Here is a 23,404-nt window from a genome sequence, read left to right as displayed (position 1 = left end):
GCCTTCAGGGCTCTAGTTGTCTCTTTACCTTATAGATTTTGCTTTTGCTGCCATCTTGTTCCTTCTCTCTATCGTATCCATTTCAAATTGGAAAACCTTCTTGACCACACTGTGAGTGTTTCACAAAAGCAGAGCCTTTTACATTAGTCCAGTGTTCTATGAGAACAATGATCACTTTGGCTGGGTGGCCTTAGAACTGGTACTCAGTAGTGCTCCAATAGGCAAATTGAGGAGAGGCTTCAGGTGACAAGAACACCCTTTAGAGAACTCTCCATTCTGCAAGGGTGATGTGAGAAAACAATTTTATTTGAGGCAATAATCCTATGATACAATGTGGCTGATAAATGAAGCAAACTTTAATACTATGTTCCTGGGTCTGTATTTTGTTTTGTTTTAAAAATATAAAGATGACTAAGACACAGATTTTGCCCTTGAGGAATTCATAGTCTAGTGTGTTTAACAGAAATTGCACACACAAATGAGAAAAAAAAATGATTGTGTAACTGCTATAATAAAGGTATGTATTCCCTGCAAGGCAAATAAGAGACCTTATTTTGCATGTGAGTGAAAGTGTACTCTACAGGACACAGTCCTTGAGCCTGAGATTTGGAGGATGAGAAAACATCAGGCAGAAAAATAAGTATAAGAAAGTCATTCTCTTCCCAAAGACATGCATGAATAAAGATACAGAAGTGTGGTAGAGCACTGGAGTGTGTAAGGTGTGTGTGTGTGTGTGTTGTGTGTGTTGACATACAAGTAGTTCAGTAACACTGAGCTTGTAGAGAGTTTGACAGATGAATTATTAAGAATAAAAAGGGAGTATGAAGAGAAATTTCTCTATCCTAGAGAAGAGCAAAGTTGTGATGAAGAGAATCCTGGATGGGATACCATGCATCAGAAAAAGGGCCTCTGTCCCTTGAGACTACAAGAAAGAAAGTGAAGAGAGGTGCTCGGGTGCATAAACATTTATGTGAGGTGCAGGGCTTCAGGTCTGCTCTTTCTAATGAATTCCATTCATCTTGAAGCAGTGGAGAGGCTCATCTGCTCTGCAGAATGGTATTTATTTGGTGGTAAGAAAGTTGAGAAAAATGCCAAAGTTTTGGTACCCTCAGTAAAGATACTTGGAATAAAATAACTAGTGTAAAATAACCAAGGTAGCTAATGATAAGAAAAAAAATAGGAACCAGGTACAGTGGCAAACACCTGCAATTCCAGTAGCTCTGGAGGCTGAGGTAGGAGTATTGCAGGTTCAAAGCCACCCTCAGGAAACTTAGAGAGACCTTAGAGAGACCCTAAACAATTTATCAAGACTCTAAGCAACTTAGACAAACTCTGTCTCAAAATAAAAAATAAAAAAGGATTGGAGATGTGGCCCAGTGGTTACATGTCCGTGAGTTCAATCCCTAGGACCTAAAAAATAAGAAAACAAAGAATCAGAAGTAAATGAAATAGAAGATAGCACAAACTGTCCATCTAAGACTGCTTGTAAGAAATTTCATGAGAACAACAGGAATGCTAGGTAAGTGCCATCAGCATTGTCCTATTCCCTGGTTCTTGGTGGAATGAATGAAGATTAGTGTTTTGATCTTTTTTTTTTTTTTTTTTTTAGGCTTTCTACATGAAGTTCCTAGTGAGGCATATACTTTTTTCCAGAAGAGAAGATACAAGGAATAGAAGGTCTTAGTAAGACTAATTCAGGTGATGCACCCTGAAGTTCAGGCTGGCAAGGTTTGCAGGAACAGCTGGGCAGGGAGCAGTGGGGAGCTGATTTTCAGAATAGAGTAGGAGATCATTGAAGTGTAGGACTTCATGATGTTGAAAAATGTGTCAGAGAGAGACTATTAGAAAGTTCTAAGGATAAGATTATTTGGCAAGTCAATATTACAATATGAGATTTCTGGAATGACTGATATGATAATATGCTGGGGTTAATGTTACTGGGGTCAAGTTATAGGTCTAAATACTCAAATATTACAGGAAGAACTAAAATGATAGAAATTTGTTGACTTTTCTTCCTGCCCCATGATCTGGCATAATCTTTTAAAGGAAGGAAAATTGTCACTGACCAGACTTTTATTTAACATCTTAGCGTCTCCCACCCTGTATCAGGTTTAAGTTCTGTAAAACCCGAAGTAAGTAGAGTGATAGATTGCAAAACACTTTACTCCCTTTAGTGTAAATAATCAAGGTTACTAACATTTTGCATGCATTATATGATTCCTGGGGTTGGGGTTTGAAAAGAGGGTTTTCTCTCTGTGGTATGTTTTCTGAAATTTTAGATCAGAAGAGAATGAAGGAAACACAACCCCAGATAAGACAAAGAGATGGAGACATCTGTCCCCCTGGCTCTTTTGTTGGGAAGGTTGCAATGGTGCAAGCAGGGCTAGAACTCACAAAGCAGGAAGGAGACAGGCAAGTGTACTAAATGATGACACAGTTGGATCTTTTTTTTTTTTTTTTCCTCTGAGTTAGCCTTTGTGGAAAATTTCCCTAATGCACACAGTACGTCAGATGCCATGTTAACAGTCACATTTTCCAATATAGCATAAACTAGAGACCAGTTTCTGATTTTCCTATGTAATCCCAGAGCCCTTGGAGATACATCTGTTGAGCCAGTTCAGGTAAAGTTTCTGTTGATAAAGATTCTGATGCGTAGGTTTTCCAAGTAAGGACAAAATCTGGGATGGGGCCTGGGTGTAAATAAAATAAGTGACTTAGAGATAAAGATCCCCATCTTTTAAGTTTTGAAACAACCTCCAACGTTTGTTTTCAAAGGATTCATTTGTTCCTGATCAAAATAAACACTGAAACAACATTCGGATGCTACCTCTGAAGGAAAATTCCTTTGCTGGGCCAAATGCTGCACCGGTGGGACTATTCCTGCCAAAGTGATTTTTCCCCTTCTTTGTTCCAATTGATCATTTTAACAATCTATTGTATGTACACAGAACAGAAAGCTGTAATAATCCCAATTTTACAGATGAGATAACTGAGGCTCTGGGGACAAAAATCTTCCCCCAACATGTACATGGCTGTGATACTGGAAATAAAGTCTCAACTTCAGACCCTGCCATCTTCCTGCAGCCCCCAAGCCCCTCTGTCCCCATCCTCTGGCAGGATGTGTCTGCGTGTTTGTGTGTATGTGTGCATGTACACCTCTGTGCACTCCTGCCTCAGAGACTTCTGTAACTTCTCTTCCTTCCTTCCTTTCTCTTTCTTTTCTTTTCTTTCCTTCCTTCCTTCCTTCCTTCCTTCCTTCCTTCCTTCCTTCCTTCCTTCCTTCCTTCCTTCCTTTCTTTCTTTCTTTTTCTTTTTTTTTCCTTCACACTTGCACATCTGTGTGTGCGAAGAGAGGATGTGATGTCCAGAGCTGCAGGATCTGACCCCAGAGGCCCCGCCAGCTGCGTCTGTCCGGCTTGCTCTTCTGCTTGACCTGCACTCCGGGGACGCGCTGGGCTGTTTAGCCGCCGTATCCCCTGGCAATCTGTTCAGGAAAATAGACCAGAAAAGCCTGCCGAAGGCTGCGCCAGCTTCAGAATCCTGCTGCCATCTAGGGATGAGATGAAGCGTCTTCCCGCGTGCAGGAGCCGGTGATGGATGTCTCCGGCCTCGGGCGGGGTGCGCTGCTGTCCTCTTGCCATGGGTCCCCGGCGGCTCTGCACGTGCAGCTCGCTGTCCACTCATTCCAACCCCCCTGTCCCGGGTCTGCGGCGCGGGACCCTGACAACGCCAGGGGAAGCGGCAGAGCAAGATGAGTCACAGGCAAAAACAGTGAGAAGAAAGAAAGGGCCAGAGAAAACAGCTAGGGAGCGTGAAGCAGAAACACTGCAAGAACAGAGACACAAAGGAGAGAGGAAGCCTATTGAAAGGCTCCATCAGCGAAAGCAGAGTTTCTCCTAAAAACGAACAGTGTGTGTGTGTTATGGAACCTTGTCGCTGTCACCACGCTGGTGTTCAAACGCCCGCTTAATGAGGTCCAAGGCATCAAGCGACTTCCTTCTCCCTATATAATTTTCAAGGATTTTCTTTTGCAAAGGGTTTCCGGTGTGGGGATATTGGCATTGGTAAAGATTGTATTAAAATCTGGGAAGAGGAGGCTATGGAGTTAACTTTCCTGTTTTATATTATGGTGTAAGCATCACCTTCTACAAACAGAACAATGGGCTTTCAAAGAAGGGAAGGGGAGAGGGTTGGCTACAGGGGAAAGGAGGAGGGGACAAGGGTTGGGGAACAGAGTCTGCTGTTGACTGGGAGGCCCTACTGGGAAACTTCAAATCGAATTCTTTTTGAAAGGAAGTGTTATTAAAAGTTACTTTAATCCTTCCAGCCAGACGGCTCATAAAAGCACACAATTAAGTCAAACAAATGACAAGAGCATTTCTCTCCTACCTGTTTCCCCCTTCTGAGAGTAATTACTACAGGCTAGCCTTCTCTCATTTTGTGCACATTGCTTTGGTAGGTGCCAGATTCTCTCTTCCTGCCCTAGCCATTTCCTTCCTCACCATTCCACCCCAAGCTCTGTACAGCTTTTGGTACCAACCAGGCTGTCTGCAGATCCAGCCAAGAACAAAGGGGCGAATTTCAATATTTCCTCCTTGTGCAAGGTTAATTGAAAATCAAAAAGTCACTTTTCAAATGTCATATTAAACCAGCCACTGCATCAATTTCCCTTTGGTTCCCATCTCCATAGGCAAGAGAAAAGTGTTTTGGGGGATGGTGTGGAGACAGGGGAAGTAGGGACACAATGATGGAAAAGAGCAAAGAAGTGAAGGGATTAAAAAATCACAGATACACACAGACTTTGATTGCAGATACGCTAACATGCAGTGGAAAATTGTTTCCCAGACTGTCCTCAGTCAAAGGCAGCCTTTGCATTCAAGGCTGTGTTACTTGATATTCCAGGGACAGAATTGCATCCTAACCTGGAGAGATTAGACCTCCATGTTTTTATGTTTTAGTAGATGGATCACAATATGATTGTCATAAATGCCATCGTGTTTTAAAATCTTAAAGGGTAATGTAATAACCTGACCATCCTCATTCTCTCTTCTCACTTTCCATTCTACTTTGAAACACACACACACACACACACACACAACGTGTGGTCCACAGACCTGGTTAGTTTTGTTACATAGTATTTTGGAAGCTTTGGTCTGGAGTTTAGTGTCTCAGCATCGTCACTTTGCTGCAGCCCAGTAACTGTTCTGTTTGTCTAGCTTCATTGAGAGACTCAGTTTCTACATCTATATGATAAGACATCCTATCATTGCTCAGACTACATCAGGTGCCATAAGAACAGAACAAATACATAGTAATTGTTTACCCCAGCCTCAGGTTCCCTGGGTCTTGCCCCTGAGTGGGTAATCTTACTGGATTAATTTTCTGAATTCAGAACTTGTTCTTGTTCTTACCGGTTTTCCTTAGCTTTGCAGAATTGGCCTGGGGAAGGACTTTCTGCTGCCAGGCTTTATCATGCCCATTGTCTATGTATCTTTCTTCCCTAACACTTTGCTGCCAATCCCCCCTGAAGTCAGTTTTTTACTTTGCACCCAGTGGGTTTAATCTTTCTATGTAGTATCTGTCACCTTGTTTTCCAGACCCAGGCTATGGCTATACATATGATTTACCAATGAATGTACTCCCCCAAATCGGCCTCACTATGGAAAGCTTGTCTAGGAGAAAAGATTTGATTCACTGCAGATTAAACTTTTTTAATATACCTACAAATAACTTTTTAGCTAGATAAGCAAATTGAAGAAGCAGAATTGTGAAATAAATTCACCCTTAAGATAACCCACCTGTATAAGTCAGGCCCCTAAACCTCGGTTACTTTTCAGCAATATTGTAATATTTTAGTGATAACAAATGTGTCCATCAACCCTAAATGAAAAGGTAGGTGATAAGAACATGGCAATTGTCTAAACTCATTAGAATGTATATCTAAGATGAGACACCCTACAACATCAACCGTCTAACTTTGTCAAAACTCTCTCAATGGCATTTTTCAAAGGTGAATTTAAGTAGATAAAAACTATGCTTTCTCCTTCTGGATTTCTCCCTGTTCATACCTATAGAAATAGATGCTGTGCCCTATTGGACTCCTTTCCCGGTACAGATCTTAGTTAAACTACTGGGACTGTGCAAGTTTAGTTAGTATGCCCAGACACAATTGACTGCTGCTGTGTGCGACACTGATTCCAATATAAATGTTTGTCTTTGTTCGGGCTACTATAATGAAACACCTTAGAATGGGTAATTCATAACTAATAACTGGGAATTCCAAAATTAAGTTACCAGCATATTTAGTGTGTGGTATGGGCTCCCTCTCTGCTTCCTGGAGGATGATTGGCAGAGTCCTTACACTGTAAAGGTAGAAGGAGGAAACAAGTTTCCTTGGGCCTCTCTTGTAAAGGCACTGATTCTATTTATGCAGGATCTGCCCTCATTATCTAATTATTTCCCCAAAGCCCTGCCTCCTAATATTGTGTTGGGGGGGGGTATATTCAGATCAAAATAATTTCTATTAAATATTAGCAACAACTTATCACACATATTTATTAAAATACTTGTGTTCGCTAATTATGCTGTAAACTTCCTGAAAACAGTACCTTATATACCATCTTTGTAACCCAATTACTGAAGGGTAGATACATGCTAAATAATTATTGGGATTTAAGAAAGTATGAAAAAAAGACTTAGGTTATATCAAAATAATATCTAAATATTTCCCAATGGAATTTAATGACAAAAAATTGATGTTTGTGTTGGGGTAGCAAAGAAGTAGTCAGATGACTAAATTAATTAGTACCTTTTAACAATAATGTTAGTTACTTGGGTGTGGTAGTGAAAACTTTAAGCCATAGCTACTCAGGAGACTGAGGCATAAGGATTGCAAGTTTGAGGCCAGTCTCAGCAACATAGTAAGACCCTATCTCAAAATAAATTTAATGAAATAAAACAAAACAAAGAAACAAACAAAAGTACACAGTTGTGTTAGAATTTGCAGATATAGTCTAAGCTGACAAAATATGTATGCACATTCTAAATGTTCCTTTTGGTGAGGCTGTTTACTTAACACTTTTATATTGAAAATTTGCCAGCATGACTTAATGTGTTCCTTCATCCACTTTGCCTTCATAATCCGATCTAGAACCTCCTACTGCAAATACCACAATCAAAATGAAAGACATTGAAGGAGGGAGGGGAGAGAAAAGGAAAGTTCTCTATGATATTTAATTGGTAAGTCTACTTTGGAGTTGGAGCGGAATTGTGGCTAACACATCACTACTGTTAGAACCCTGGATACTTACAATAGTATGTTATTGTTGCTATTACTATTGTGCTGTGTTTTCAGAAAGATATTATCCAGAATCTGTATCAGGAGAAGGAAGGGGCAGTGGCAGTGGGAAAGACAGTAGAATGAATTGGACATAACAGCTCTGTGTTCATATATGAATACATAACCAGTGTAACTCCATATCATGTACAACCACAAGAATGGGAAGTTATACTGCACATATGTATAATATGTCAAAATATATTCTACTGTCGTGTACAACTAAAAAGAACAAATTTTTAAAAATTTAAAAAAAGAACTTCAATTGAAACATAAATGTCTGAGTAGAGTTTATTTACAAGGGTAGCATTAGGAACTGGAATTTATATATGCATTGTGAGGGGAAAGTAGAGAACTTGGCTAAGTAAAACTGGAATTTTGCCCTGACACCTCATTTAATCTTCTACATAACCTTAGGTAAAGAACTAAATCCCTCTGATACAGGCATACCTCAGAGATACTGCAGGTTTAGTTCCAGGCAATCTCTATACAACTAATCCTCCAATAAAGCCAGTCACACAAATTTTTTGGTTTTCCTGTATATATAAAAGTCATGTTTAAACCTTATTGTAGTCGATTAGTGTGCAATAGCATCATCTACAAGGTATATATACCTGAATTGAAGAATAATTCATTACTACAATTGCTTTTGCTTATCTGAGCCTTTAGTGAGTTATAATCTTTTTGCTGGTGGAGGGTCTTTCCTGATTAATGTCTGCTGAATGATCAGAGAGGAGGTGGAGGGTCATTGGCATGGCCATAGTAATGACATAAAATAAGACAACAACGAAGTTTGCCAAATCAATGAACTCTTCTTTTACATGAAATATTTCTCAGTGACATTCAATGCTGTTTGATAGCATTTATTGCCTTACAGAACTTCTTTGAAAACTGGAATCAATTTTCTCAAATCATGTCACTGCTTTATCAAACATGTTTATGCAATATTCTAAATCCTTGATTGTCATTTCAACAATGTTCACAGCATCTTCACCAGGAGTAGATTTCATATCCTTTTGCATAAGTAGCAATTTCTCATCTATTAGTTTTATCATGAGATTACATGAATTTAATTCCTTCTTCAGGTTCCACTTCTAACTATAGTTCTGTGGCTATTTTCACCACATCTCAGTTTCTCTCTCCATTGAAGTCTTGACCCCCTTAAGTCATCCATGTGGGCTTTGGAATCTACTTTTTCCACACTCCGAACAATGTTGACTTTGTGACCTCTTCCCATGAAACAAACAAACAAAAAATTCTTGATGATGAATAATTTTTAAAAGGTTTTCAGTTAACTCTGCCTGCGTCCATCAGAGATATCACAATCTATAATAGCTATGGACTTACCGAATAGTAAACTAGAAAGTAGAAATAATTCTTTAGGCTATGGTCTACAGAATAGATTTTGTGTTCATGGATATGAAAATAACATTTATCTCATTTTATATTTTCATCACAGATTTTGGAACACTATAGGCATTGTCAATAAGTTTTTAAGACTTTTTTTTTTCCCTGAGAAGTGGGTCTCAACAGTGGACTCAAAATAGTTAATAAACCATTTTGTAAATATCATTGTTGCATTTACAGAACACAGGCAGAGGAGACAATATAATTCTTAAGGGCCCTAGGATACTCAGAATGGTGAATGAGCACTGACTTCAACCTAAGTCACCATTCACATTACTCTCTAATAAAAGAACCATTCTGATCTTTGAAAATAAAGTCAGGCATTGACTCTTCCTGTTTATCTATGGAAGATTTGGATGGTATCTTCTTCCAATGTGAGATAGTTCCATCTACAGTGACAATCTGTTGCTCAGTGCAGCCACCTTTTTTGTGATCTTAGCTAGATCTTCCCATAAACTGTTGCAGCTTCTAAATCAGTACTTTGTTCTTCACCTGTACTTTTAAATTACAGAAACAGCTTTTTCTCTTAAGCCTCAAGACCCAGCCTCTACTAGCTTTGAACTTGTATTCCTTGGCTTCCTCAACTCCCTCAGCCTTCATAAATTGAAGAGAATTAGGGTCTCTTCTGGATTAGGCTTTGGCTTAGAGTGAATGTTCTGACTGGTTTGACCTTCTATCCAGACCAATAAGTCTTCCTTCATCAGCAATAATTGTGTTTCACTTTTTTATCACTCATGTATTTGCTGGAATAGCCCTTTTGATTTCCTTCAAGAACTTTTCCATTGCTTTCACAATTTCCCTAACTGTTAGACACATGAGTCCCAGTTTCAGGCCTATCTCAATGACAACATACCCTCTCTTCAAACTCAATCATTTCTATTTTTTTTTTAAATTTAAGGTTATATATGCATGATTCTTCCTCTCACTTGAACACATGGAGGTCAGTATAAGGTTATTAATTTTCCTATTTTCAACATTGTTGTGCTTCAGGGAATATGAAGTCCTGAGACATGGAAATGAAGAAATGGCTAGTCAGTGGGTAGAACAGAAAGAACACATATAATATTTACTGTTTGCAAGTATATATGGATGTGGCTTGTGGTTTTCCCAGACAATTACAATAGTGTCATCAAGGAAAACTGTTCATAAAGATTACTGTAACAGATACAATAGTGGTGAGAAAGTTTGAGATACTGTGAGAATTCCAAAATGTGACAGAGACACAAAGTAAGCACATGCTATTAGAAAAAATGGTGTCAATAGACTTGCTCAGCACAAGGTTGTCACAAACCTGCTATCTGTGAAGTGCAACAAAATGAAGCACAAAAAACAAGGTATGCTTGTACTGATTTGGGGTGGGAAAAAGGGCAGGACTTTGTGGATGGGATAATCTTGTTTAACACATTAATTATGGTAATTATGGTAAAATTCATATGAATCAATAACAGTGAAATTATTGTGAAAAACATTTTTATGCACCTTGTAACTAGTGGACAGCATTTATTGCTTCTTATAGTTTAGTAGCCTATCTGGATTTACTAAATGCTTGCTCTAAGGTGATTTTTTTTTTTTCTGTTCTGAAGCCAAGAGCTGGCCTGCAGTTAGCCTGGATCTCTTAAACAATAAAAGATACTAGTGCAGAGTTTGTCATATTACAAATAATTTTTTATTGTGTTTCAGCGGTGCACACATAGGCTAACATCTCACAGGCAAGATCGATACAAATGCTTCGAAGTCTGGAAGGCAGAAGAGCTGTGCTGAAGGTTGGGACAGAGAGGATTTGCCAGACCAGTGTCTTTCCCCATTTGCATGGCAGGCTTTTTATTTCCTTCTTACTGTCTCTCGTTTTAAAAATCTCTGTCTCCCCCTCACTGCTAGTATTTTGTGAGATATTCAAAATGTGTATTTAATCCATCCAAGTTTGTAGTCTCCAGTGTCAAAGCTTCTGCTTAATGCTGAGTTAATGCTCAGTCGTGCCAAAGCTTGAAGCTTTCAACGCAGCCCTGAAACCAGCTGCGACACATCACTAACGCCGAGGCTTCGGCTCCAGAGACTGCTGCTTGCATGGAGTAAATGCATCATTTTTTAAAGCTTTGTCAGTGCAATCTAAGAGCTGTGTAGGGTGTAATTGGGGATCTTTGAAAAAAAAATTATATTTGAAACCATTTTACAAGAATCATCTGGGGAGGCTTGCTGGAAACTTTTTCTTCTTAACATCTTGCTGCCCCAGAAACAGGTCTATCACTTTGGGCACTTTTTCCTTTTGATCAGGTTGTTTCTTCACTTTCTTCAGCCATCTTTCCTTTTTCGGTGAGCTGAGGCAAATACATTTGAGGAGGCAGAGGTTTCTCTCTGTCTGCTGTCTTAGAATTTTGGATCTTGGAAGGAAGAAGAAACTGGTGTATCTTTTACCCCAGGCCATTACTGCTATAAGTGTGGTACAAGAAACAACAGCACCATCACCAGCTTCTCTTGGGATCTTATTAGAAATGCAAACTATCCACTGGATCAGAATCTCTATAGGGAAGTGCTTAGGAATCTGTGCTGTTTCTTGTGGTGCTGGGATGGAACCCAGCAGTGCATTAGCACTGAGCTTTACCCCAAAGCCCTTTTTATCTTTGAGACAGGGTCTCTCTAAGTTTCTGAGAGTCTTGCTAAGATGCTTAGACTGACCTTGAATTTGCCATCCTCCTGCCTTAGCCTCCTGAATCACTGCAATTATAGGTGTGCACCCCTGTGCCTGGCAGGAATCTGTTTTAATAAGCCCTCAAGGTGATTGAGTTTAATAATAAAGTTTGAGAACCATGGGTATAGACTACATGATTCAGAATTTTCTGATACTGCATCCTTCAGAGATGGTCATACAGCTACACTCAGAACATCTTAACGATGGGAGAGTCACTACATTTAAAGCAACTATCCTAACTGCTATAAAGTAATTTGAAAAAAGTATTGAACATATGTCTGCCTCAATAGCACTTATTTCTTTTATTTCTCTTTTCTTCAATGTTTGGCATATAGTAGATGTTCAATATTTTCTACAAAAAGGAAAATATTGGTCTTAATTTTGCCTTCTTCATAAATCAATTTAAACCAATAAATCTATGTCATCTTTATTACATGAGGTAGTCAATTGCATATTGAAAGTTGCTGAGATGTTTAAGTCCTCTCTTCTTTATGTTAATAATGACCAAAGCTCTCACATCCTCCTAAGAGGACTTTGCTCCCTGACTCAGGCATTCCCTGCTGACACTCCTTTGAATATTTCCCAGAAGAAATAGCTATTAGTGATTTCCTTCTTTCCTTTTCTCTCCCTTCTCCTTCCTCTATTTCTCTCTTCTATACACATACATTTTTGATATTTGAACATATCACAAGCTATATTATATAAAATAGTGATGCAAGCACACACAGCACATATTCTGGCTTGGGTCTACGTTAGAATTTGACGTATTCTCCTAACACCTTCCATGAAATGCTAAAACCTCTTGGAAAGTTGAAGGATGCAAGCACCTTAGTGTAAAGTAGTTAGACACTCTCAGAAGTGTCTGTCTTTTGGATTGTCTTCCAATCTAATCTCCACTTGATCATGTTGATGCTCTGGAAGAAGCAGAGTTTCAGTATTTACAACCATCAAGTGCTATTTCACCTACCCTCTATATCCAATTAGAACTCAAGCTATTCAATGGAAAACAGCACGAGAATGAGACACTTTTAATAGCATTCAACTTGGCCTCAGAGAGCTGCTTAGTATTGCAGGGTCTCAGGACGGTTCCAGAGAGCACTGGACCCATGCAGAACTGGAGGCTAACATTGAGTACAAAGACAGGGAACGGGGCAGGACAGGATGAACTATTATGTTTGGAGTCAGATGGCAGCATCACTGTCATGCCAGGAGGAGTGGTAACATCTGAAAGGAAGTTATTCCTTCTTGTCAAACAGCAGGAGAAGCTGCATGGCTAGTAGGGCAGGCTGACTCTTCCTTGGCAAGGTGCAGAAGATATATTTGATGTTCACTTGCAATTGAGCATCACAGAACACTCTCAATCAATCACTAGAAAGTTTTGATAGTGAGAATTGCTAAAGATGTTAAAGTTTTTTGATCAGATGGAGCAATGATTATTTTACTTAGTTTTACAATTGGCATTATTTTCTAAATAATTTTATTACTTATTTTTTTTTAAATTTACCTTTTATCATGAACATTTTCTTATACAAATAATTATTCACAAAATAGCATAGTTCTTAGTGTCTGTAGAGTACCAAGTATATGTCTCATAATGAAGTTAAACAATTTCCTTTTATGTGATTGTTATAGGCACAAATCTATTCCTTCCACCTCCACAATTAATATGTTGAAGACTTAATTCTCATTATCCCAGAATGTGACTATATTTTGTAATAGGGTCTTGAATGAGATAGTTGTTAAGAAGGAGGTCATGACAGTACATCTTACTTGCATATGACAGATGCCCCTGTAAGGACAGGAAACATAGACACATGAAGAAATAGTCACATGATGTCACAGTGAGAATACACCATCTACAATGCAAAGGGAAAGGCCTCAGAATTAACCAGTCCTGCTCACGCCTTGATTTTGGACTGCTAGTGTGCAGAGCTATGCAAAAGTAAATTTCTTGTGTTTACATCATCTAGACCATGAGACAATCCTAGAAAATTAATAGAAAATTAATACAATATTGGTTAGTTTTATCAGAATATTTGCCTTAATAAATAACATTTGTACATTCTGTTACACAAATGAGCATTGGCATCACTGATTATTTACTTAGAAGAAATACCTAGAGATTGAATTACTGGGTCAGAAAACTACCAGTAGCTAGAAAAGATAATTGTACCACAGAGTATACTAATGGTTACTTTCAAATTTCTCTTTTCACACACGTAATACATTTAATTGTTTCTCTTTATGTTTAACAATTTAAGAATAAAAACAGTGTCTTCGATTCCACAGGTAAAGGCCTCCTTTCCAATGAACAGTCTCACACACACACACACATGACACCATGCTTTGTCACTAGAGAACAGGTTCAGCCATTCGGACCACATTTTATCCTTCTTAATGATGGATAGAAGATGCTACCTACAATCAGAGGATCCCTCTGGGGAAATAAAGACTAGAGAACTGCCAACTAGAAAGCATTTTTGACACTTATATGTCATATAGAAGGGGAATTATTACTGACAATGGTCCTTGGGGTTACAAGCACCTTGGCATGTTTGTGTTATTGTTCATTGATCTAATTTTTTCAAAGCAGTTAATCAAGTATCAGCAAGGAACACGATGTTTCTCTGTTTTAATTCAGGACATGAATGCTGTTATTGTTTTAGATGCTGAGTACCTTCCTGCAGCAACAGATCTAGAGCCATGGGAGGCTACACCCACAGAAGTCTCTAGACCCAGGGTCCTCTAGGGACATGAGGATGGGAACCTACAGAGAACACTGACATTCTGTGTCACTAGTAGAGACTAACAACAATGGACATGAGAATGACCTTGATAAGCTGGCATAAGCCTTCTTCAAGTACACGTGAGAATTTTTCCAAAGACTCTCAGGAAAAAAAAAAAAACAACAAAAAAAAGTATTTTTATGGGATGAAATATAGTGGTGAGCAAGAAACATTAAGTCACCAGTTGAAACCCTGGGTTAAGAAAGGCCTGGGAAAACAGTGTGCATATAGGGATTTTATCTTGAAAATCATCATCTCAAATCTAAGAGTGAAATAACAAAATTCACTATTAAATTTTCTGCAGTTCATAACATTCCTCATATCATGAAAAGGGTTTCTGAGAATTATGTAGGATTGGAATGGGTTTTCCAAAATCAACAAGACCTTGAAACGTTCCAAGGCTGTGGCCTAGTTTCTATGGGAAGCAGCTATAGAAGAATGTTTAATAATAAAGCTCCCAACTTTACATATTAAAACAGTATTATTTTTGAACACCCAGCAGTTAAAACCATTATCAATTCTACTCTGAATCTCTCTGCCTACTTCACTCCATTGTTTCTGAGATGGCCTTGGAGTGGCTACAAGCAATTTTTCTATCTAGCTAAGGGCAAGTCTAGTTAGGGATGATTTGGTTTGTATAAAGTGGGATATGGTTTGTGGTTTGGAGCTATTCATATCCATGCTAGCCATCCAGAGTACACATGGCTTCCAGGACCATTTCCTGTCCCTCACTGTGCTCACTCACAGAGACTTGTGATATGAAGGTACTGGTTCCAACATGGTCACATGTGAGTGTGCCCTGCAGTTCCTAGCAAGGAAGGGAGGATGGCTCTGGAGAAAACTGAAACACATGGAGCCAGAGGTAACCTGAAGAAAATCCCCCCAAATCTTATGGATTGCCCAAGTGTAAAAGAAATTGGATGGGGTTTTTCTTCTTCAAGTGTATTATCAAACTGTAAATTTTTCCCAAATTCACCAAAAAAAAAAAAAAAACTGATAAAAATTGCAAGACACTTTTAAAAGCTATCAACAGGAAAAAAAATCAAAGTGCATTCATGTTTGAAAAAAAAAACAAATTTTCTATTACCCTACAAAGAATATTATTAAAACCTTATCTTATAAATTTTATAGAGTCAAAACTGTAGAAAAATATTATGAAGAGATAAACGGGGTACATCTGCACAATGAAATACTACTCAACAATAAAAAGGACTAAAATATTGATTTGTACAACAGCTTAGATAAATCACAAAAGCATTTTCTGGAGGAGAAAAAGTCGGTCTGAAAAACTTATAATAGTAGATGATTTTTTTTTTGTCTGACATTTTGGAAAATGGTAAATAGAAGAAGAAATCAGTTCTTTTCCAGAGGATTGAACTTGGGGGTAGGTTTAATTAAAAATGGATAATATGAGAAGAATTTAGATATGATTAACAGTTCTGTATCTTAATTGTCTTAGTATCTATATGAACCTACATTGGTTAAAATTCTTAACTGTACTCATAGCAAAGCTAATTTTATGGCAAGTTGATTTAAAAATTGAAAAAAAAATATTTTTAAATAAAAAAAATCTCTACATTTTACTTGTGAACACCTTATATATAAGGTGTTCCAGGAAGTTAATATTGTTCCTATTTATTTTGGTTTCTTTTATTGTACTAAATAAATGTTAATTTTTGTATCTGATGTTTTAAATTCACAATTTTATATTCTTTTCCTAAGGATTCTGTTCAATTGGCTAGGTCTCAGGCTGACACAAAACCCAGATCTGTCTCTCCAGTTCTAGAGCAGATATCAGATTGACACTCTGTGCAGCAGGAGATTCATAGTTGACTCAAGAGCTTTTGATTACCAAGCACTTTATACAAACATCCTAGTTATCAGTTAGTAGTTATATCCAAATTTACTGTCAGCCACTGTGATAATGGTCATGGAACATACTCTGTGCAAGTACTGGTGCTTCTGATGGGGTAACTTGAGGGTCATAGTCCCTGAAGTTTACTAGGTGGGTGGCTCTGCACTTCAGCTAGTGAATGGTCAATGGGAATTGAGAAGGGTATGTCACAGAAGGGAATTGCAATGTTTACACAGAACTTCCAGGGTGTAGATATCTTCAGCCAGAGTGATAGATGTGATACAGCAACCATTTCTGCATGACAGAAAAATATAGAAGAGATAGATAAAGAGAGAGAGAGAGAGAGAGAGAGAGAGAAGGCAGGCAGACAAGTTACACCTGAAATATCAACAGATAACCTTGATATTTCAGGCTTTATTATGTTCAGTGAGCAATTATGTTACAACCCTTTGAGTAAGTTCCAGTAAAACATATTCTCACAAGCCATGATTTCATCATTATTATTTTCCTAGGGGTATAGTCCCTTTTGTTGCTCTAACAAAATACTAGAATCTGTATACTTTATAAAGAATAAAAGTTTATTTAGCTCAAAGTCCTGAAGATTCTAAGACATGGAGATAGTTTGGTTTGGTTTTGGTGAATGTCTCACAGTGTATGGTATCACAATGACAAGAGTGCGTGCAAAAGAGAGAGATCACATGGTCACATAAGAAGGCAAAGCAACCAAGAGACCTGGTCTTTTACAACACACTTTTATGAGAATTAACCCATGATTATAAGAAAAGTTATCAGCTTTTAGGTTGCTGTGACTAAAAGACCTGACCAGAACAATTGTAGAGGAGGAAAGGTTTATTTTGGAACACATGGTTTCAGAGGTCTCAGTCCACAGAGAACTGACTCTATTCCTCAAGGCTGAAAGTGAGGCAGAATATCATGGCAGATGTTGTGGCAGAGAGAAATGGCTCAATATTATGATCAGCAAGTGGAGAGACTCCACTTGCCAGATACAAAGTATATACCTCAAAGGTGCCCCCCTCAGGGACCCATTTCCTTCAGCCATACCCTACCTGCCTTCAGTCACCACTCAGTTAATCCCATCAGGGGGATGAATTCACTGATTGAGTTAAAGCCCTTACACCCAGTCATTTCTCCTCTAAACTTTCTTGTATTGTCTCATGCATGAGCTTTTTGGGGGACACCTCATATCCAAATCATAACATACATTAATTCCTTTTGAAACCCTGCCCCAGTGTTATGAGACTCCCACTAGTCCCCACCTCCTATAGTTCCCACATTAACATTACCAATCTGGGGACCTGGCTTTCCACATATAAACTTTGGGGGCACATTCCAACCATATTCAGACCACAGCACTGAGCATTCTATTTAAGATGCTAACAATCTTTTTTTTTTCAGCTATAAGAATGTAAATTTCTCAGTGTACTTTTCAATGAGGTTGGCAAATAAAGAGTGCTGAGGACTCTCATCATCAGTCGGAATCTGCATCCTTTTCATTGAGGCTAAATTTCAAAGACAAAAAAAGGAAAAGAAAAAGAAGAATAAACCACAAACCTCTGAGATTAAATAATGATTTTTTCATTTTTATATCCCATACTTCTTATTTTATAGCATCAATATAGGTATTAGATGAAATAACTCCTGAGTAGCTTTCTCTAGGGGAATAAAATTTTTCTGACCATCTCAGGGATATAATTAACATGAACGCTACTAGTAATCAACAATTATACAGAATATTGATTGTATGCTTCCCATATTCCATCTTGGCCAAAATATGTAACCAGTGATGTATAAATCACACTTATTCTGCCCTCTTTGTTTGGCATAAACCTTTGCAGCCAAGGTTCTTGTTGTAATCCTGCCAACACAGATGCCCATTTTCTTTATTCCTAACCCATCAAATAACAAAGCAGGAACCAACTGAATGGGAGAAGGCACTGGCTAGAGAGGCAAGGCTGATGCACCTCTTCTCCTGAATCCATGACCTCCCTTAATTATTCCTTCAAAGAGACCATGGAGGCAAAGCAGCATTCTGGAAGGAAGAAGAGTTCAAAGAGAAGTTAGAATTGAGTCATTCTCCACAGGGCCTGGGTAATGTAAAGGTATCATAGCAATAGTGAGTGCTTTCAGCTTCACTGAGGACCCTCAAGGGCACGGTTACTGGAGTTTGGAGATGGGGACTTTCTAGGAGACCTTCCATTCTCATTATCACTATATATAATACATGGAGTTTACTGAATTGCAAACCCTTCAATGGCAAAGTCAGTGTTATGATTTAGATATGGTGTCTGCCAAAAGCTCACATGTGAGGTATTGTAAGAAGGTTTAGAGGAGTAATGATTGGGCTGTAACTTTAATCTAATCAGTTAATTAATCCATGATGGGATTAACTGGGTGGTGACTGGATGCAGGTGGGGTGGGGCTCCAGGAAGTGATTCATTGGCGGTATGGCTATAGGGTATATTTTTGTATCTGGCAAGTGGAGACCACTCTCTCTGCTCTCTGATCACCAAGTGAGCTGCTTCCCTCTGCCACACTCTTCTGCCATGATGTTTTGCCTTACCTCAAGCCCCAAGGAAATGGAGCCGGCCTTCTATGGACTAAGACCTCTGAAACCATAAGCCCTCAAACTTTTCCTCCTCTAAAGTTATTCTAGGTGGGTCTGGTTTAGTCACAGCAGAAAAAAAAAAAAAACTGACTAAAACAGTAGGCATTCCTAACATCTTTAACCAAGAAACCCAAATCCAAGAACAAAGAAATTTTATAGTCAATGATAACTGAACCAATAGCATTGCCATATTGGGCAATGTTAACATTCCAGGTTATTTTTTGCAAATTTCAAAATGTTAAATGAGGATTTGCAAATGATATAAATGAAAAATTAAGTGAAATCTTCACCCAGGCTTGTAAGTCCTTCACTAAGAGACCCGGGACTATTAGATGGGTGAGCAACTAAGAGCCCAATTCTGAGCAGAGATAAGGAAAGATACTTCTGGAATTCTGAGGCAATGTACAAGCTCAGGTAAGTGAGGGGATGGTAAGATCATTTGTCCACAGGCCTCATGGCAAGGTACATGCACTAATAGTTACAGTCACTGTGTGAAATTGTCTCAGACATGATATTTCTCTTCTATCTGATTTTGAAAATAATTTCCAGGCATGAAGAGGGTAACTCACTGAAGGAAAACTATAGGAGTATAAGTCGACTCCTCAGTACCCTTTGGAGGAAAAATATAAACCAAATGATTTCTAATAGTATATAAGAATGTGATGGCTCCAGGTAGACTATTTGGGAATTAAGTGGGATTGGCAGTGTTAGAAGTTGGAGTTATCATGCGAGTGGATATCTGAACAAAGCATAGGGGATTCTGTAAGCACCCCGCTTTGTTGTCCCTGGCAGAAATGATGCACGGGGGTTTGATGGCTTGCTCTCCTCCTCTGTGAGAGCTAATATGTCTGTCTTCTGAGATTTGGGTGTGATTTCTAAGATTTGGGTGTGATTTGTTACCTTAACATAACCAACTGCAATTTAACTGATAAAAGTACATGTATGAAGAATTGGTGTGAATATACTTCTCTACACTCACTTCAAAGTGCTTGGTTTCCTTAGGCAAACACATTCCAAATATGTTTATGTAATAAACATACTTGAACCCCAAAACCTATCACAAAGCTTCTCCCTATGAAGACACATGAATATTATGAATTTTTCTCTTCATTACCGATCCATCTCTTGATCAGAATTTTCTGGTCTGCTTCTTTTGAGCATCAAACATCCACACAATTAAACCTTTCTTAGACTGTGTGTCTTTACACACACACACACACACACACAATTCTCCATATTTTCCATCTCTGTCCAACCCATCTTTGCTGATGAGCACCTCAAATTGCTGACAAATTTGGCAGTTCTACCATTTGTCTGACCTGGGATGGAACACATCATCTTCCTTTGGCCATCCCAGCCTCTTGGAGGGCTCATCTGTTGACTGCTCTACTTCATTGTAAAATAGCAACAAATAGAAAGGGTTACCAAAACCACAATGGCCCCCAGTGGTCCTCCTGATACCTTGCTTGACTTCACACACTGCCTGGATATAGAATTTCATATGCTGTGATCAGTCCCTGCAGCTTGACACCGTTCTCCTCAGGTGGTATTGTAAGCCACTCTGACTGCTCAGAACAGTCTATTTTTCAGACATCAATTCCTCTTACTGCTGCTGGTTTGCATCACTTCCCCTTTGGATTACAGTACTGAAATCTGAACCTTTCTCAGGATTAAACTCTTCTAAGTGGTGATTGTTTTTCCACCTCTTGCATTTTTATTTGGGAATGGTTATTTCATATTCAATTGATAACATCATCCAGTAAAAATAAGACCACAGTGTATCCTCTCTTGACAACCAATTTAAGATTCATGTTCTCTTAAGCACACCTTCCCTCTTTTTTTCCCCTCAGTTATCTTATAATCTATAATGTACAATGCAAAATTGGGTAATCCTTCGGTGCTAGACATCAGTGCTATGCTTAACTGACAACCTGTTTTCCTTCCTCTGGGAATGTGGTAGGACATCACTTGTTGACTCTCTTTAAGACTGGAACATCCATTTGATTTTTCTTTGCCCAGTGAACTTAGAAGCCAATGCACTTTTGCCTTCCTCCTTTCCCCTACTTTTGGTGTTTTAAAACACAGAAATAGAGCCTTTCTTAGGCTGATCGTCCGGCTGAGTACTTTAAGGAGTCAAACTACCCAACTGACTCATGACAGACAATATGAATAAAAAATAAACCTCACCATTTCTTGTTTCTGAGATTTGGGTGTGATTTGTTACCTTACCATAACCAACTGCAATTTAACAGATAAAAGTACATGTATGAAGACATAAATTGGTGTGAATATACTTTGTAGACAACCAGAGATATGAAAAACTGTGCTCTATATGTGTAATAAGAATTTTAATGCATTGCACTGTCATATATAAATAAAAATTTAACTAAAAAAAAGTAATAAGGTAATTCCAAAAAACCAAAGGCTGAATATTCTCTCTGAGATGCGGATGCTAACTCACAGTAAGGGAAGGAAACAGAACCTCACTGGATTAGACAAAGGGGAATGAAGGGAAGGGAGGGGTATGAGAATAGGAAAAACAGTAGAATGAATCTGCCATAACTTTCTTATGTTCATATATGAATACACAATCAGTTTAACTCCACATTGTGTACAACCACAAAAATGGGAAGTTATATTCCATGTATGTTGACATGTCAAAATACATTCTACTGTCATGTATAACTAAAAAGAGCAAATAAAAAATTAAGAAAATTTTTTCTAAAACTGTGGTGTCCTAGTCGGCTAACAATGCAGTGTGGTACTTAAAGCAATAATCTCCCTCCATTTATTTGATATCTTTTATGCATTTCAAAGAGGCCTGGAGATATTTAGACAATAATTCATTTGTTCAATATAAATTGATTGAGCAAACATCTTTGTTTTATCTCTTATTGTGATAGTGATTTCTTTTTCAGGGAAGCAAGAGAATTGGGTGATAGGAGTGCTTACTAAAAGTAATCAAGGTCATTTGTAATAGATAAATTGGTCAAACTGCCATTTTAAGGAGCAAGTGAGGAGTTTCCAGTTGCAACCATTGAAACTACCTTCAAAGTATAAGTGGTAATTGGCTAGTGGGATCTTCAGGACATTGATTTAAGGCAAAATCATCAAGATAATACTTGTGTGTGTGTGTGTGCGTGCACACACACACACACACACACACACACACACCTTTCTCTCTTATGTCATACATTACTTGTCAGAGAATCACCTAAAAATTGGCAGAAAAAGTAATGCTCCATGACAGCCCAGTTGGAGAAAAAAATGCATAGCTATGATTCAATTAAGATATAGTACAAAATACATATTGCAAACAACTTGAGTAGAACAAAAGCATTCTGGAGAAAAAAAACACATATGGAACTCCTAGAATTGCTGAAATAAAGAGGAACTTTAATAATCATGTCATCAGAAGACATAAGAAAACCTATTATTGCCACAGGGAAAATCATGAACATATTAGGAGTATGGGCAGATCATGAATAGCATTAGATTGATGTTTATTCATTCAATATTTGTACTGAAAATCTATATAGTGTCCATGGTAGAAATTAAAAGTGGCAAGCAAGAACCCCTTTCCTCAATGAGTTTTATGGTCCAGTGCAGGAAAAAAATAAAAAGATGATTATTTAACTTGCAATATTGTTGAGCTCAGAGGAAAATTACAGCATAATTTAAGGGTGTATACCAAAATAGTTTAGGCTGGCCTGGGCTGGCGAGTGGGGAAGCCTCTCAAAAGAGACTTTTGAGTGGTAGTAGAAAGAATAGATCTATACATAGGACACAACACTTAGGGCGCTGTGAATGAGATTAGGAAGGAAGCAGAAAGGGAGCTCTTGTAGAAAGTATGGGTGTGGTTCTACCTACATGATTTTTCTTCCCTTCTCAATATTTCTCAGCATAAATATCTTTACGTGACTGATCTTGATTTGTTTAGGGATGATCTGATGGAAACTTTTAGAGTCATATCTTGTGAAATATGTTGTTAAGAACTAACACATTAATCTATTTCTGATTTTTGCATTCTGACCATTAATGTGGTCTTATAAGCTCTAAACCATTGTACTATTGGAATTCATTCCTTAGTTTAGGATATATTTGCAGCAAGTATGAATAAATTTCTTAAGAATTGGTGTGTGAAAGCCTATTTTTTTTTCTTTTTACGAAGTTTATAGTTCACAAGTGTGTGTGTGTGCACATTCATATATCACTTATATATTTATAATTTATAAGTAAATATATATGCATATATATATATATATATATATATATATATATATATATTCAGGGAAATGTCAACATTCCTTTTTATAAAGCTTTCATACTAAACACAAGATTATTATTGATATTCACTCATTTGGAAATAAATCTATAGAGAATATACTTGGACTGTTTTTCTCAATAATTGTTTAAAATGTCATTGGAGCTTCTTTTTCATTCAGGCCCCAGGATAGTATGTACCATCTTTCCTTTCTGGAGATGAGCCAGTCCTACCCTCTTCTTGGAGACTGTCAGTCAAGGTAAGTGAAGCGATATGTGGCTGGGAGCTGGGGAATGGTTAAAAAAAAAAAATGCCGTGCATCTTTGCTTCACCTCATTAGAACTTCTGTAAAGGAAGAATGGGATGTTACTGAAATCATTCTGAAATGAAAAGATAACCTCTCTGGGAAACAGGAGAATGGTCCAAAGAATGTTTCAAAGGCAT

This window comes from Marmota flaviventris, chromosome 16, assembly GCF_047511675.1.
Source record: "Marmota flaviventris isolate mMarFla1 chromosome 16, mMarFla1.hap1, whole genome shotgun sequence".
Lineage (NCBI taxonomy): Eukaryota > Metazoa > Chordata > Mammalia > Rodentia > Sciuridae > Marmota > Marmota flaviventris.
This window is presented reverse-complemented; position numbering follows the sequence as displayed.